At 34.9% G+C, this 13,346-nt stretch overlaps 2 long non-coding RNA genes across 2 annotated transcripts; one reads left to right on the forward strand and one right to left on the reverse strand.

The window, feature by feature from the left end:
* Positions 1-4,490: 4,490 nt before the first annotated feature.
* On the reverse strand, positions 4,491-6,294 carry LOC138332730 (uncharacterized). The gene is made up of 4 exons (XR_011209852.1): positions 6,178-6,294; positions 5,717-5,794; positions 4,930-5,146; positions 4,491-4,603 (listed from the first exon to the last, which is right to left on the reverse strand). It is a non-coding gene; the product is annotated as an uncharacterized lncRNA (long non-coding RNA).
* Positions 6,295-9,410: 3,116 nt separating this feature from the next.
* On the forward strand, positions 9,411-10,569 carry LOC138332844 (uncharacterized). Its single transcript, XR_011209886.1, has 3 exons — positions 9,411-9,488; positions 9,943-10,150; positions 10,471-10,569. It is a non-coding gene; the product is annotated as an uncharacterized lncRNA (long non-coding RNA).
* Positions 10,570-13,346: the final 2,777 nt, after the last annotated feature.

A 13,346-nucleotide genomic window follows, 5' to 3' on the forward strand; every position in this document is an offset into this window, starting at 1 on the left:
GGGGGCAGGAGGGGCGGAGGTATTTGAGGCAAACCCTTTAGATCGTAACCAAATTTAACCAGAAACATCCTTTGGGAAGTGGAGCAGAGATTGTATAGATATTGGCTCTGACCTCAGGAGGCAAGAGGGGCGGGGCCCAAAAGGAAAATGGAGGTAAACCGTTTAAATCACTACTAGTCATACGGTTTCGCATGAATTTTATCCAAATGGCCAGAAGCATTCTTGGGGAAGTGGAACACAGTTTGTATTAATTTTGGCTGTGACCATCGGGAGCAGATTGGGCAGGGAGCAATAGAAAAATACAGGTAAATAGTTTAAATTGCATGCTTCTAGTCAAATAGTTCTGCATGGATTGTGACCAAATTTGACCAGAAACATCCTTTTGGGATAGAGAACAGAGTGGTATAGATTTTTGCTGTGACGCCCTGTGGGCAAGAGGGCGGGGCTCAGTAGGGAAATAGACTGAGGTAAATCCTTTAAATCAATACTAGTCATAGAGTTTTGCATGGAATTTAACCAAATTTGGTCGGAAACATTGTCTGGGGATAGAGAGTTTGTATAAATTTTGGGTCTGACACCCTGGAGCAGAAAAAGTGGGAGCCAAAAAGATACATTTGAGGTAAATCTTAAAATTCCTTCAAACAAATCATGATGAATATGTAATTTAGAACATTTCTTGCCATCACAAATCAGGAGAGCGATACAAGCCCTCTTGGACTCTTGATTTTGGCTTACCTGGTCCAAAGGGCCGGTGAGCTTATTTGATTGCGCGGCGTCCGTCGTCCGTCCGTCAATATTTCCTTTGAACCGCTTCTTGTCATAGAGTTCTGCATGGAATGTAACCAAATTTGGCCAGAAACATCCTTGGGGAAAGGGGAACAGAGTTTGTATAAATTTTGGCTTTGACCCCCGGGTGCAGGAGGGATGGGGGCACATTAGTGAAAATCGAGGTAAATCCTATCAATCGCTATTTCTCCTAGAGTTTTGCATGGATTGCAACCCAATTCCCTGGGGAAGGGGGAAGATAACTTTTGGCTATAACCCTAAAATTTGACCACAAACATCCTTGGTTGAAGGGGAACAGAACTTGTATAAATGTTGACTCTGACTTCCTGGGGACAAGAGGGGCAGGGCCCAATAAGGGAAATAGAGGTAAATCCTTTAAATCGCTACTAGTCATATAGTTCTGCTTTGCTCGTAACCAAATTTAGCCCAGGGACATCCTTGGGGTACTAAATTTTCTATAAATTTTGGCTTTAAGCCCCTGGAACAGAATGAGTGGGACCCAATAGGCGAATTAGAAGTAAATATTCAAATTCCTTCAGAAAACAATGAACCTGTATTCAGAACTTTACCTGGCATTACAAACCAAGTGAGCAATACAGGCCCTCTGGTCCTCTTGTTTTATATACCATTTATTTCCATTGTTGGTGTTTTTATAGAAAAAAAAATTCCAGGTTAATTGCCAGTAGTATATATCATATAATGAACTACCAAGGTTTAAATAAATAACCTTAACCTCCATTCAAGATCACAGGGGTCGAAGAGACGAAAATACTTAAATGACTTCAAATTACGGTATAGTTTTCATAATCTAATGAAATTGTTTCCGTTTAGGAGTAACAACAAGAGTTAGCTCCCCTTTCTCTTCTCTTCATTTTATCCGCGACACTCCTTCAGGTGTCGCACAAGTAGTAGCTAAAAGAAATACTTTTAAGAAGCAGTATTGCATCATTTGTGTTGAGAAATTGATCAAAAAATGTTCTAATGACCCAAATGTCAATTTATGACCAGAAGATAACATATCATAAAGAACGATTTTTCCTTTTTTAATATTTGCATTTACCACATTGGTCGTATCCAACTAATTGGTCGTAAGACTATATAGAAATTGTGTTTATCGGCACATAACTTCCATATTTCACAGGAGGCCGCGGTGGCCGAGTGGTTAAGATGTACCGACATTATAATTGATTATTGAATAAAATTATTTTTGAAAAAAAAAAAGATGTACCGACATATTACCACATGCCCTCCACCTCTGGGTCGCGAGTTCGAATCCCATGTGGGGCAGTTGCCAGGTACTGACCGCTGGTCGGTGGTTTTTCTCCGGGTACTCCGGCTTTCCTCCACCAACAAACCTGGCACGTCCTTAAATGACCCTGGCTGTTAATAGGACGTTAAACTAATCAAACCAAACCAAACCAAACATATTTCACAGCAGAGGACGAGCAAACAAATAACCGGAAATATTATATCCTTTCGTACCGTGTTTTGATTTTGAAATCTATTTCATGACTTGAGCTTTCTCATGGTAAGGTTATTAAACAATGATAATGCTGTGTTTTGTACATTAGGTTTTACTGTACATTATTATTCGTAGATTCATTGCAACCTTATGGATATTGAACGTTTCTGTCAATTGAATAGTATGTAGTAAATTTAAAGTAAAGAGCTAAAACACAAGAAATTTTGGAAACACCGTTATCAGATTGTAAGCATAATTTCCGTCTTTGGAACTTTCATCGCGTATTTAGCCCGATTTGTATAATATATTGCAGTTTATCTATAGAGATTAGGAGTACAGGTATCATTAAAATAAAACAATTTTTCGAAAATTTACTTGAGTAAATCATTGTATTCTGTCTCAGTACGTCTAATACATTAAAAAAGACATTTCACAACAAGATGTTTTTGTCGGATTAGGAATTGGAAAATAAACAACTTAGTAGTAGCTAAAAGAAATACTTTTAAAATGCAGTATTGCATCATTTGTGTTAAGAAATTGATACAAAATATGTTCGAATGACCGAAATGTCAATTTATGACCAGAAGATAGCATATCATAAAGAACGATTTTTTTTTAAATATTTGCATTTGCCGCATTGGTCGTATCCAACTAATTGGTCGTACGACTATGTAGAAATTGTGTTTATCGGCATATAACTTCAATATTTCAAAGCAGAGGACGAGGAAACAAATAACCGGAAATATTATATCCTTTCTTGTCGTGTTTTCATTTTTAAATCTGTTCCATGACTAGAGCATTCCCATGGTAAGGCTATTAAACAATGATAATGCTGTATTTTGTACGTGAGGTTTTAATGTACATTATTATTCGTGGATTCATTGCAACCTGTAGGAGTACAGGGATCATTAAAATAAAACAATTTTTCGAAAATTCACTTGAGTAAATCATTGTATTCTGTCTCAGTACGTCTAATACATTAAAAAAAGACGTTTCACAACAAGATATATTAGTCGGATTAGGAATTGGAAAATAAACAACTTGCGCGATTGTATGTTATATTCTGTGAGACGACACAATGCTGCAGGTTATCGACTGCGGTTTTTATCAATACCGTCATGGAAACGAATTTAAAACAGCGAATTTCTGAAAACAGTTCCGGTGCGCCTTCTCTACATTTGATTTAAATATTTGATGCTGTTGAGTATCATGGTTCCCACTTCATACCATCTGTTGGTACAAATTGCTATCTTATGGTTCACTTGATATACATTGCTTTCATTTTCTTTTGAAGGCATCGCAATGCAAATGCTGTAATCTTTTTTCTCTAATGCATCTAATGTGGATTTTTCCCTAAAATGGTATTAATCCGGTGCTTGACGCTGCATGTTTTCTTACGATTTGCTTGAAGACATTATACACTTATGCATGTCTATGTATTAAGGTATAACTGGTTTTATTACGGTGTGTGTGCGTGTACACTCTTGATTTCTATCTGGGCAAACTCATATTAAATAACAACGCTGTTCAATATACTTCGTCAAAATTACAACTATTAGCCAGTGCAAATGGAAGATAATGCTGCTATTTTAACAGCCAATAACACGTTTTCTACCACAATAGGCGCTGTTATTCAACTCTCATGATATCAAATAAACGATACAGCTGTTGATTAACAATTTGTTTATACCACACGTGTACGCATTGTGATTGGCTGGCACGATGAACTTTGACCGAACTACGTCTTTCTCAGTGTCGTATCACCTTTCGTCAACGTAATCAATAATCGAGTGACGTCATGCTATGCTGTGATATCGCCGCTTGACACCAAAACTGCTGTTGGATTGCGTACTTATCATCGTCGTATTTCTATCGGCTAAAATCGGATATTATTGTGGTAGAAACAGGTCACATGAATCGTGGTTGTTGGATATGGAATTTATTCCACACTCGTAAGTTATTTTTTAAAAGTTACAAAAGACACTCGCTAATCTTTTGTAACTTTTAAAACATAACTCACTCGTGTGGAATTAATTCCATATCCAACAACCACTCGTTGTGTAACCTCTATATATAACATTCCCCATTGTAATATATGATGTTATAAGTCCCGTACATTAAAAACACATATAGGGACTGTAGTGACTGTGAGATTTCATCCAGCATTTCAGCAGGTGAAGTTCGATTTTTTTTCGCAAGATATATATATTGTTTAACTGTCAAAATCATGAAAAACGATCAATTGGATTTTAGGAATTTATTTTAAAAAAATAATCGTGAAATCGAATTTACAAAATGAATGAATGTACAAAAATGAAACTGGATTTTCCGATTTCTGTCTTTGGCCACATAGTTCTGGAAAGGGAATAAGACATTTATATCACAAACAGTAAGAAACCTTTGAAAGTTTCAGCGTTATCATTTTATCATGAGTTTTCATTTAGTTTTCTAATCTTTCTTTCAGACGTTTGTGAAATTTGAATAAAGCCTGTTGCATTAAACAAGAAATATCTAAACACCGATTTCTTTTATGAATATTATTTCTTAAACAGCATTTATATGTTAATCATACGAATGTACATTTAAGCCATCGAGATTGTAGTAATAGGTTTTGCACTTATCTATAAAAAGTGTATACATCAACTACTTTTTCAGTGTATGCTTTCCAGTAAAATGCTTACCAGTTCCGTGAGAGGTAGTTCCAACATCAGTATCCCCTATCATATCTGTCGAGCCTTCCACTTCTCCAGCTTCGTCCTCCACGTCGTCTCAAGCTGTCTCTACTGTCCCAGGAATCCCTGTCCCAGGGATCAGACCCCCAGCGACCAAATCCTCTATCCCAAATGTCATCACGCAGACCCCTCAATGAGAAGGAATCACCCCTTCCTCTATAAGAATCTGTAATAAAATCGATTTGATTCGATTTTCATAGATAATTATAACGAGTTATTTTCGTCGGTCAACATTTTCGTAATTTCAATTAAAATGAGAAAATTAAATATTCGAAATTGATTTTACATTTTCGCAATTGAAGAATATGAGGATTTGAAAAATTCATAATACCCAATTTTCGCGATATTTGTTTCGCAAAAATAACTGGCAATATAGTATTATAGATTACACTGGAATATTAAACAACTGAGGTAAAACCTATTTCTCGATGACCCTTTATAATTAGTCAATGCTTTAACATTCTCATATGATATATATTATGAATTGAAAAAAAAATAAAACATTAATGATGCACATGTTTTTGCTCATCCCATCATAATTTTGATCTGTAAATTATTCCATTAAAATCATTTAGCTTAGTTAAGATACAAAAAACTAATTAATTGATGACAAATAACGCACAAATTATTTTTACCATGTAATGAGCAATTGAACAAAACGGAATTTAGGAAACCATTGATTTATGTGTTATAGTTTTAGTATTGCAAACTAGATATAAACTTTGTATATACCTACCATAATACGATTGGCATACGACACAAGCCACAAGGCAGGAGAGTACGATCAGCTTCAACATGTTTGAGTTTTGTATTTCTGTGAAAGGAAATAGTGAAATTTATTAATTACAATCGGACAAATTATGTTGGTTTTTACTCGAAATGAAAATTTTAAAATTGGTTCATAGCTTGTAATAAATATATAACTTTTACTGTTTACTGTTTAGATAATCAGGTATTGATGCTATAATTAAGTGGTGTCAATACTGCTTTATAAAACAAATGTTATAATAAGGATAAAATATCGCTAACATAGCATGCATAATTAATTATCAGTACATGGAAAAAAATCAATTGGTCACTACAAGTATGAAAATAAACATTGTTTGAAAATGAAAAACCTCATGTTTATCAATGATCACTATAGCAACCATAACAAAAGTAAGATTTATGATATATATATCGTGTACATAAACTTACCTGTATCCGTCACAGTAGGTATTACTTGTTCAGGCTTTGTCTGGTCGACTTATGAGGATCACAATTTCTCGACACTTTTTTATACACTATTCGACGAGGAAATAGTATGCAATTGCGTTCCCTCATTTGTATGCGTTTGCATATTAGTGTGACGACAAGGCCAGGGACAACGGATTCTATTTTTAGAAACGTGGGATTCCCGTAGTCCTCCCATGACGTAGATGTTAATGATGGAGCGACTCTCAGTGAGTAATCTTAAAATATATAAGCCGCCACATAGGTGATTTCAAATAGCATAATTTACATACTTCCGCTCAGATAATAATTGATAGCGATTTCTTCATTTGTTTCTAACGCTGTTATTAGTCATTGTTTCTTTAGTTCAAGATCAATCATGACAAAACAGGTAGATTTAACGGTGGTTTCCCTATGAAATGTGACCTAGATTGATAGATGTTTCATTTGCCAAATACACTGAAAAAATATTAAATTAGTTATAATGTATTCTTATTTCCTGTTTCCTTCCATAACGAGTCTATAGTTAAGGACAATTTTTTACACAAATGTAAATGCAATTGCGCAAAAATCTGACAAATGTAAACTGCAAACACAATATGCAATGTACATGTGTATGACTTTTATTTCAAAATATATTTTTTCCGAAAATATGCGAATAACCGGATTATTCATTTACGTTGAGATGGAATTTTCAGTTTGATAATAAGAATGCATACACATTTGTTTAACTGTCATTAATTATTTGTTTTCTTTGTTTGAATACTTATCCTATTTTCTTATCGTCCATTTTTTCATACCCTTGCCGAGAATGGTGCGAAAACTCGACATTATCTAGACGTCACAATAGAGGCATTGGCGTTGTTTAATGATTTATAAATAATTCACTTTTTTTACAATCTCATATGGTTAGGAAAAACAATGTTAACAAAATTCTGTGATTTTAGAATTCACATAGTTTGCAAAATATTATTTGTTTCCATACCCCCTGTGAAATTAAGATATAATGGCATCAATATTTAATGATTCAAATAATGTGAACATAACCTTACATTGTAATCCATTCATCTTCTATGTGATTTCATTATATGAACCGCGACATCATATCAGGAGATGCATGAGATGTGTTCTTATGACATTTATACAGAATCTTGTATGAATGGTTATTTGAAATAAAATTTAATGAAACGATGCTTTGCATGTGTATTCATTGAAAATAAAACTAGTTTCGAAATAATAAATGCAAGTCATTATCGTCTTCATACATCCTCAACATATTCATCTGGGTTTTTTGTGTTTTTTTCTTGTAATTGAACTTTTGGAATTTTATGAAGCGATTCATTAATTAAATACAACAAGTTTCTCATATAGTAAATACTAACCATTACTATCACAAACATATCTCTCTCAATTCACCTGTTGTCTATATTGTAATTTAACTTAAGTAAATATATATAATAATAATTTAATGGTAGATGATTAGGATGACATAATATGAATTTTTATTGATTCATCTGCCTACTCACATAATGATAACTAGAAAGAAACAATCCGATTAAGGCAGTGAAGTACATATTAATGCTTGGTTTTGTTACTTAAAAATGTTTCGCTACGTTTTTACCTATCCAAGGTGGCCACAAAGTGAACAAAGACAGTGTACATTTCGATTAGATTTATTTCACTGTGGTAAAGTTGTTTGTTTCATTTATATTCTCTTTTTAAACAAAAAGAAAAATTATGTTCATTAATAATAAAAGATCAATGAGAAAATGAAATACGAGTTGGCAATAAATAAGTTTCATCTGAATTTTACCATATTAGCCCTCAACTTATGATATCAATCCGTTTTCTTTTTTTCTGTCGTATTTTTATTAAGTGTTTATTGTACTATCTTATGCTACACGATTGCAACGTCCTTTAATTACTCATCATAGGACATGGAAAATAAAACATACGCTGTGGTTTGTGGTATTTTTATCATATTGATCAACCGACTTTGAATCTGAAGGGCTAGTTTTTATTTCTTGGTTTTTACTAATTTCAATAAACACTGGTACCGTCAATTAACGTTTGACAAGTCACTTGTACTTATAAATTCTTCAACAAATGAAGATAAACTAGGGTAATTAATCACAATTATTCATTACACCTAGCGGCTTTATGCAAAGGAGGTTTATGTATGTGTTATGCTTATCTGTAAAATGTCACCGGTATTCACTTTGCTTCGACCAATCATCGGCATATACGTCATAAAAAGGCAATGGAAAGTAGGTTACTATGAATAGAACGCATTGGTAGATTTCGTAAGTGCGTTTGAAAAAGAATGTGGAACTATATTCATAAAATATTTCCTTGTAGAATGGTGTATAAAACTGGTGATACTTTGTTCATTTTTACAAGCAACTCTGACATAGACTGAACAAGTGTTCCCTACTGTGTCTAGATACAGGTAAATCTTCAGTTTATAGGGGGTTGAATGTATTACAGCTCGTATATGAGTTAATACAACTGATTGAATATTTGAGTTTCTTTAAATATTTTTACTTTGTGGATTGAAATGTTACCATTGATTGCTCACTTCTTTATCGTACACAAAACGCCAAAGTAAATTGTTGGTTCTTACAAAAAGCTGCCGCGATTGTTGCAGTAATATATTCGTTCCGTTGCATGGTGTATCATAAACAAAACGTACCGTATATGAACCAATACGCGGCCGGGACCCGTTTTTTTAAATAGGGAGGGAGGACTAGATCTTTATATATATAGTACACGTAGCCTTTGATGAAATTATCGCACATTAAGGAAGACTTAATTGATCAATAAATTTGCACTTTTGCATATGTTTATTTTGCATTTTATTTAAATTAGGTGAAATAACTGGGGTCTCACAAAGGGGGAGGGGCGCTTATAGTGGTAGAGGCGCATATTGGTTCGAATACGGTTAATTGCACTAAGCAGAAACTTATGTCCTGAATATATTACTAAATTAATCATTCTTATGAATACATGTGCTTGTTCAAATTAATCTTGATTGTTTAAGATGATCTCTTTAAAATTCAGTTTAGGCCCTTTATGACAATACTACGCTGTTCTGTTCTGTTCTGAGCCAATCAGAAGCGACGTTTCAAACGTCGGCGCCATTTTGTCTTTTATGTGCTGATAAAGTGAAATGTTAAGTAAAAGCTAATGTTCGTTATTATAACGGTTATCTTTCTTTGACAGACTACTGAATATCAAAATGCTGAAGTTGTTCGTGCTGTCCTGCCTCGTGGCCTGTGTGCTGTGTCGATCATACAGTGAGTATTTATTTTATTTTTGTATGTCATACATGTATATGTAAACATAGATCTGAACAATAAATTACCGTCATAATTCCTTTTCATATTCATAGGTAAAACGCAAAGAAAGATATATGTTTTGATCATGGCCTCTTGTTATATTTTATCATCAATAGAAATTTGAAAAAAATGTGGTATAATATATATAAATGTATTATCGAAGCCGAATTGGAAGGTGAAAGCAATACAAAATATTATCAAAAAAGCAAAACAAAGAAACTAACAAAAATACACAAAAAACAACAAATAAAAAAGAAACAAACAAACAAACGAAGATTGTTTTTCATACTTTTGCAAACTGGCAAATATATTACTTAAGAAAAGATGTTATGTCAACACATTCATCGCCACATTAAGATTTCATTTTTTTCATTAAGAAATTTGGTTTATTTGAAATAATATTAAATTGTAGGACCTTATGGACGCAGTCGAGACTCCTTCGTGTTGGGCGATTTCCTTGGTAACAGTTGGGGCAGAGGTTTGGATCGTTGGGAATCCGATCTCTGGGACAGAGATTCCTGGGATCGTAGAGATAACTGGGGGCGACGTGGAGGACGAAGTTGGAGGAGCAGAAGACTAGGCAGGAGATATTAATGTGGGAACCGTATTTTATAGAACAAGTAAGTTTTAAATGTGTTTGTATAATCAAATAATTGTGTAACCTTGTGATTCAAATCTTATAGATAACAAGAAGGAGTTTAAATATGACTGTTACGTTTTGTGTGATGGCTAATATCCACAGTGGTGATGGAACGTACTGTAGCTCTTTGTAATCTTCCCGCTGAAATAATGGGTTAGTGAATGACATTAGTCCCGCACGAACGTTAATACATTTTTCTGTAAACGATAAAGTAACATATATGGACAATAGTCTTTTACAATTGGTTAGTATTTGAAAATTGTTTTATTTTTAATTTCATTATTTTGATTTCTTTATCAGATTCAAGTGTCCAACGACCCAAAGACGAAAATCCAGTTGTCAACACTCCATTACACATTCATTTGTAAATTTCATCGCATACGATTTCGTTAATAAAACCTTATATTTGTAATTGTGTTGTATTCTGTGTATTTGTGATGATGTCATTTTAACGTAAATCAAATGCACGACAAAATGTAACATTTGTGAAACAAAGTACAAAGTAATGAGACGGCATCATCTATATAAAATACCTGTCTCACATCACTTAGATAATACCAAACATCCTGTAAATCATGCATGTTATCAATACCTACATGTAAGCAGATCGATTACAATTATTGTATTTCACGTACTTTGTAGGCGATAATAATTCACGAAGCATAGATATATATAACTCTTACTCACGGAATGGATTTGTCGTGCAAAATCGTTAGTTAGAGTTGAATACTCGAAACTAAGTCACGCAAAATTAGGATCGTTTCCAGTATATTCTGTATTTGCATATTACAGAGTTATCTGCTCATGCATGTGGGTATTTATTGTGACGTCATGTGTTTGTGAGAGTAACGTCATATCTGTTCGCTCATAAAACAATGACGTCACAATGGATACTTACCCTCATGTAAGGCAAATCTGTTATTTGCAAAGACGGAATACACATCATTTGTCCATTTCCAGTCTGTGGGATTAGTTAGGTTAACATCATATTAACAGCAAAGGTTATCTAAGGACGTTTGATGTTCATGGAGGAAAGCCGAAATACCCGGAGAAAAACTACCGACTAAAGGTAGAGGTCGAAAAAATTTGGCTCTGACCCCGAGGGGGCAGGAGGGGCGGAGGTATTTGAGGCAAACCCTTTAGATCGCTACTTGTCATAGAGTTCTGCATGAATTGTAACCAAATTTAACCAGAAACATCCTTGGGGAAGTGGAGCAGAGATTGTATAGATATTGGCTCTGACCTCAGGAGGCAAGAGGGGCGGGGCCCAAAAGGAAAATGGAGGTAAACCGTTTAAATCACTACTAGTCATACAGTTTCGCATGAATTTTATCCAAATGGCCAGAAGCATCCTTGGGGAAGTGGAACAAAGTTTGTATTAATTTTGGCTGTGACCATCGGGAGCAGATTGGGCAGGGAGCAATAGAAAAATACAGGTAAATAGTTTAAATTGCATGCTTCTAGTCAAATAGTTCTGCATGGATTGTGACCAAATTTGACCAGAAACATCCTTTTGGGATAGAGAACAGAGTGGTATAGATTTTTGCTGTGACGCCCTGTGGGCAAGAGGGCGGGGCTCAGTAGGGAAATAGACTGAGGTAAATCCTTTAAATCAATACTAGTCATAGAGTTTTGCATGGAATTTAACCAAATTTGGTCGGAAACATTGTCTGGGGATAGAGAGTTTGTATAAATTTTGGGTCTGACACCCTGGAGCAGAAAAAGTGGGAGCCAAAAAGATACATTTGAGGTAAATCTTAAAATTCCTTCAAACAAATCATGATGAATATGTAATTTAGAACATTTCTTGCCATCACAAATCAGGAGAGCGATACAAGCCCTCTTGGACTCTTGATTTTAGCTTACCTGGTCCAAAGGGCCGGTGAGCTTATTTGATTGCGCGGCGTCCGTCGTCCGTCCGTCAATATTTCCTTTGAACCGCTTCTTGTCATAGAGTTCTGCATGGAATGTAACCAAATTTGGCCAGAAACATCCTTGGGGAAAGGGGAACAGAGTTTGTATAAATTTTGCCTTTGACCCCCGGGTGCAGGAGGGATGGGGGCACATTAGTGAAAATCGAGGTAAATCCTATAAATCGCTATTTGTCCTAGAGTTTTGCATGGATTGCAACCCAATTCCCTGGGGAAGGGGGAAGATAACTTTCGGCTATAACCCTAAAATTTGACCACAAACATCCTTGGTTGAAGGGGAACAGAACTTGTATAAATGTTGACTCTGACTTCCTGGGGGCAAGAGGGGCAGGGCCCAATAAGGGAAATAGAGGTAAATCCTTTAAATCGCTACTAGTCATATAGTTCCGCTTTGCTCGTAACCAAATTTAGCCCATGGACATCCTTGGGGTACTAAATTTTCTATAAATTTTGGCTTTAAGCCCCTGGAACAGAATGAGTGGGACCCAATAGGCGAATTAGAAGTAAATATTCAAATTCCTTCAGAAAACAATGAACCTGTATTCAGAACTTTACCTGGCATTACAAACCAAGTGAGCAATACAGGCCCTCTGGTCCTCTTGTTTTATATACCATTTATTTCCATTGTTGGTGTTTTTATAGAAAAAAAAATTCCAGGTTAATTGCCAGTATATATCATATAATGAACTACCAAGGTTTAAATAAATAACCTTAACCTCCATTCAAGATCACAGGGGTCGAAGAGACGAAAATACTTAAATGACTTCAAATTACGGTATAGTTTTCATAATCTAATGAAATTGTTTCCGTTTAGGAGTAACAACAAGAGTTAGCTCCCCTTTCTCTTCTCTTCATTTCATCCGCGACACTCCTTCAGGTGTCGCACAAGTAGTAGCTAAAAGAAATACTTTTAAGAAGCAGTATTGCATCATTTGTGTTGAGAAATTGATCAAAAAATGTTCTAATGACCCAAATGTCAATTTATGACCAGAAGATAACATATCATAAAGAACGATTTTTCCTTTTTTAATATTTGCATTTACCACATTGGTCGTATCCAACTAATTGGTCGTAAGACTATATAGAAATTGTGTTTATCGGCACATAACTTACATATTTCACAGGGGGCCGCGGTGGCCGAGTGGTTAAGATGTACCGACATTATTATTGATTATTGAATAAAATTATTTTTTGGAAAAAAAAAGATGTACCGACATATTACCACATGCCCTCCACCTCTGGGTC

The sequence above is a fragment of the Argopecten irradians genome, chromosome 10 (genome assembly GCF_041381155.1).
Source record: "Argopecten irradians isolate NY chromosome 10, Ai_NY, whole genome shotgun sequence".
Lineage (NCBI taxonomy): Eukaryota > Metazoa > Mollusca > Bivalvia > Pectinida > Pectinidae > Argopecten > Argopecten irradians.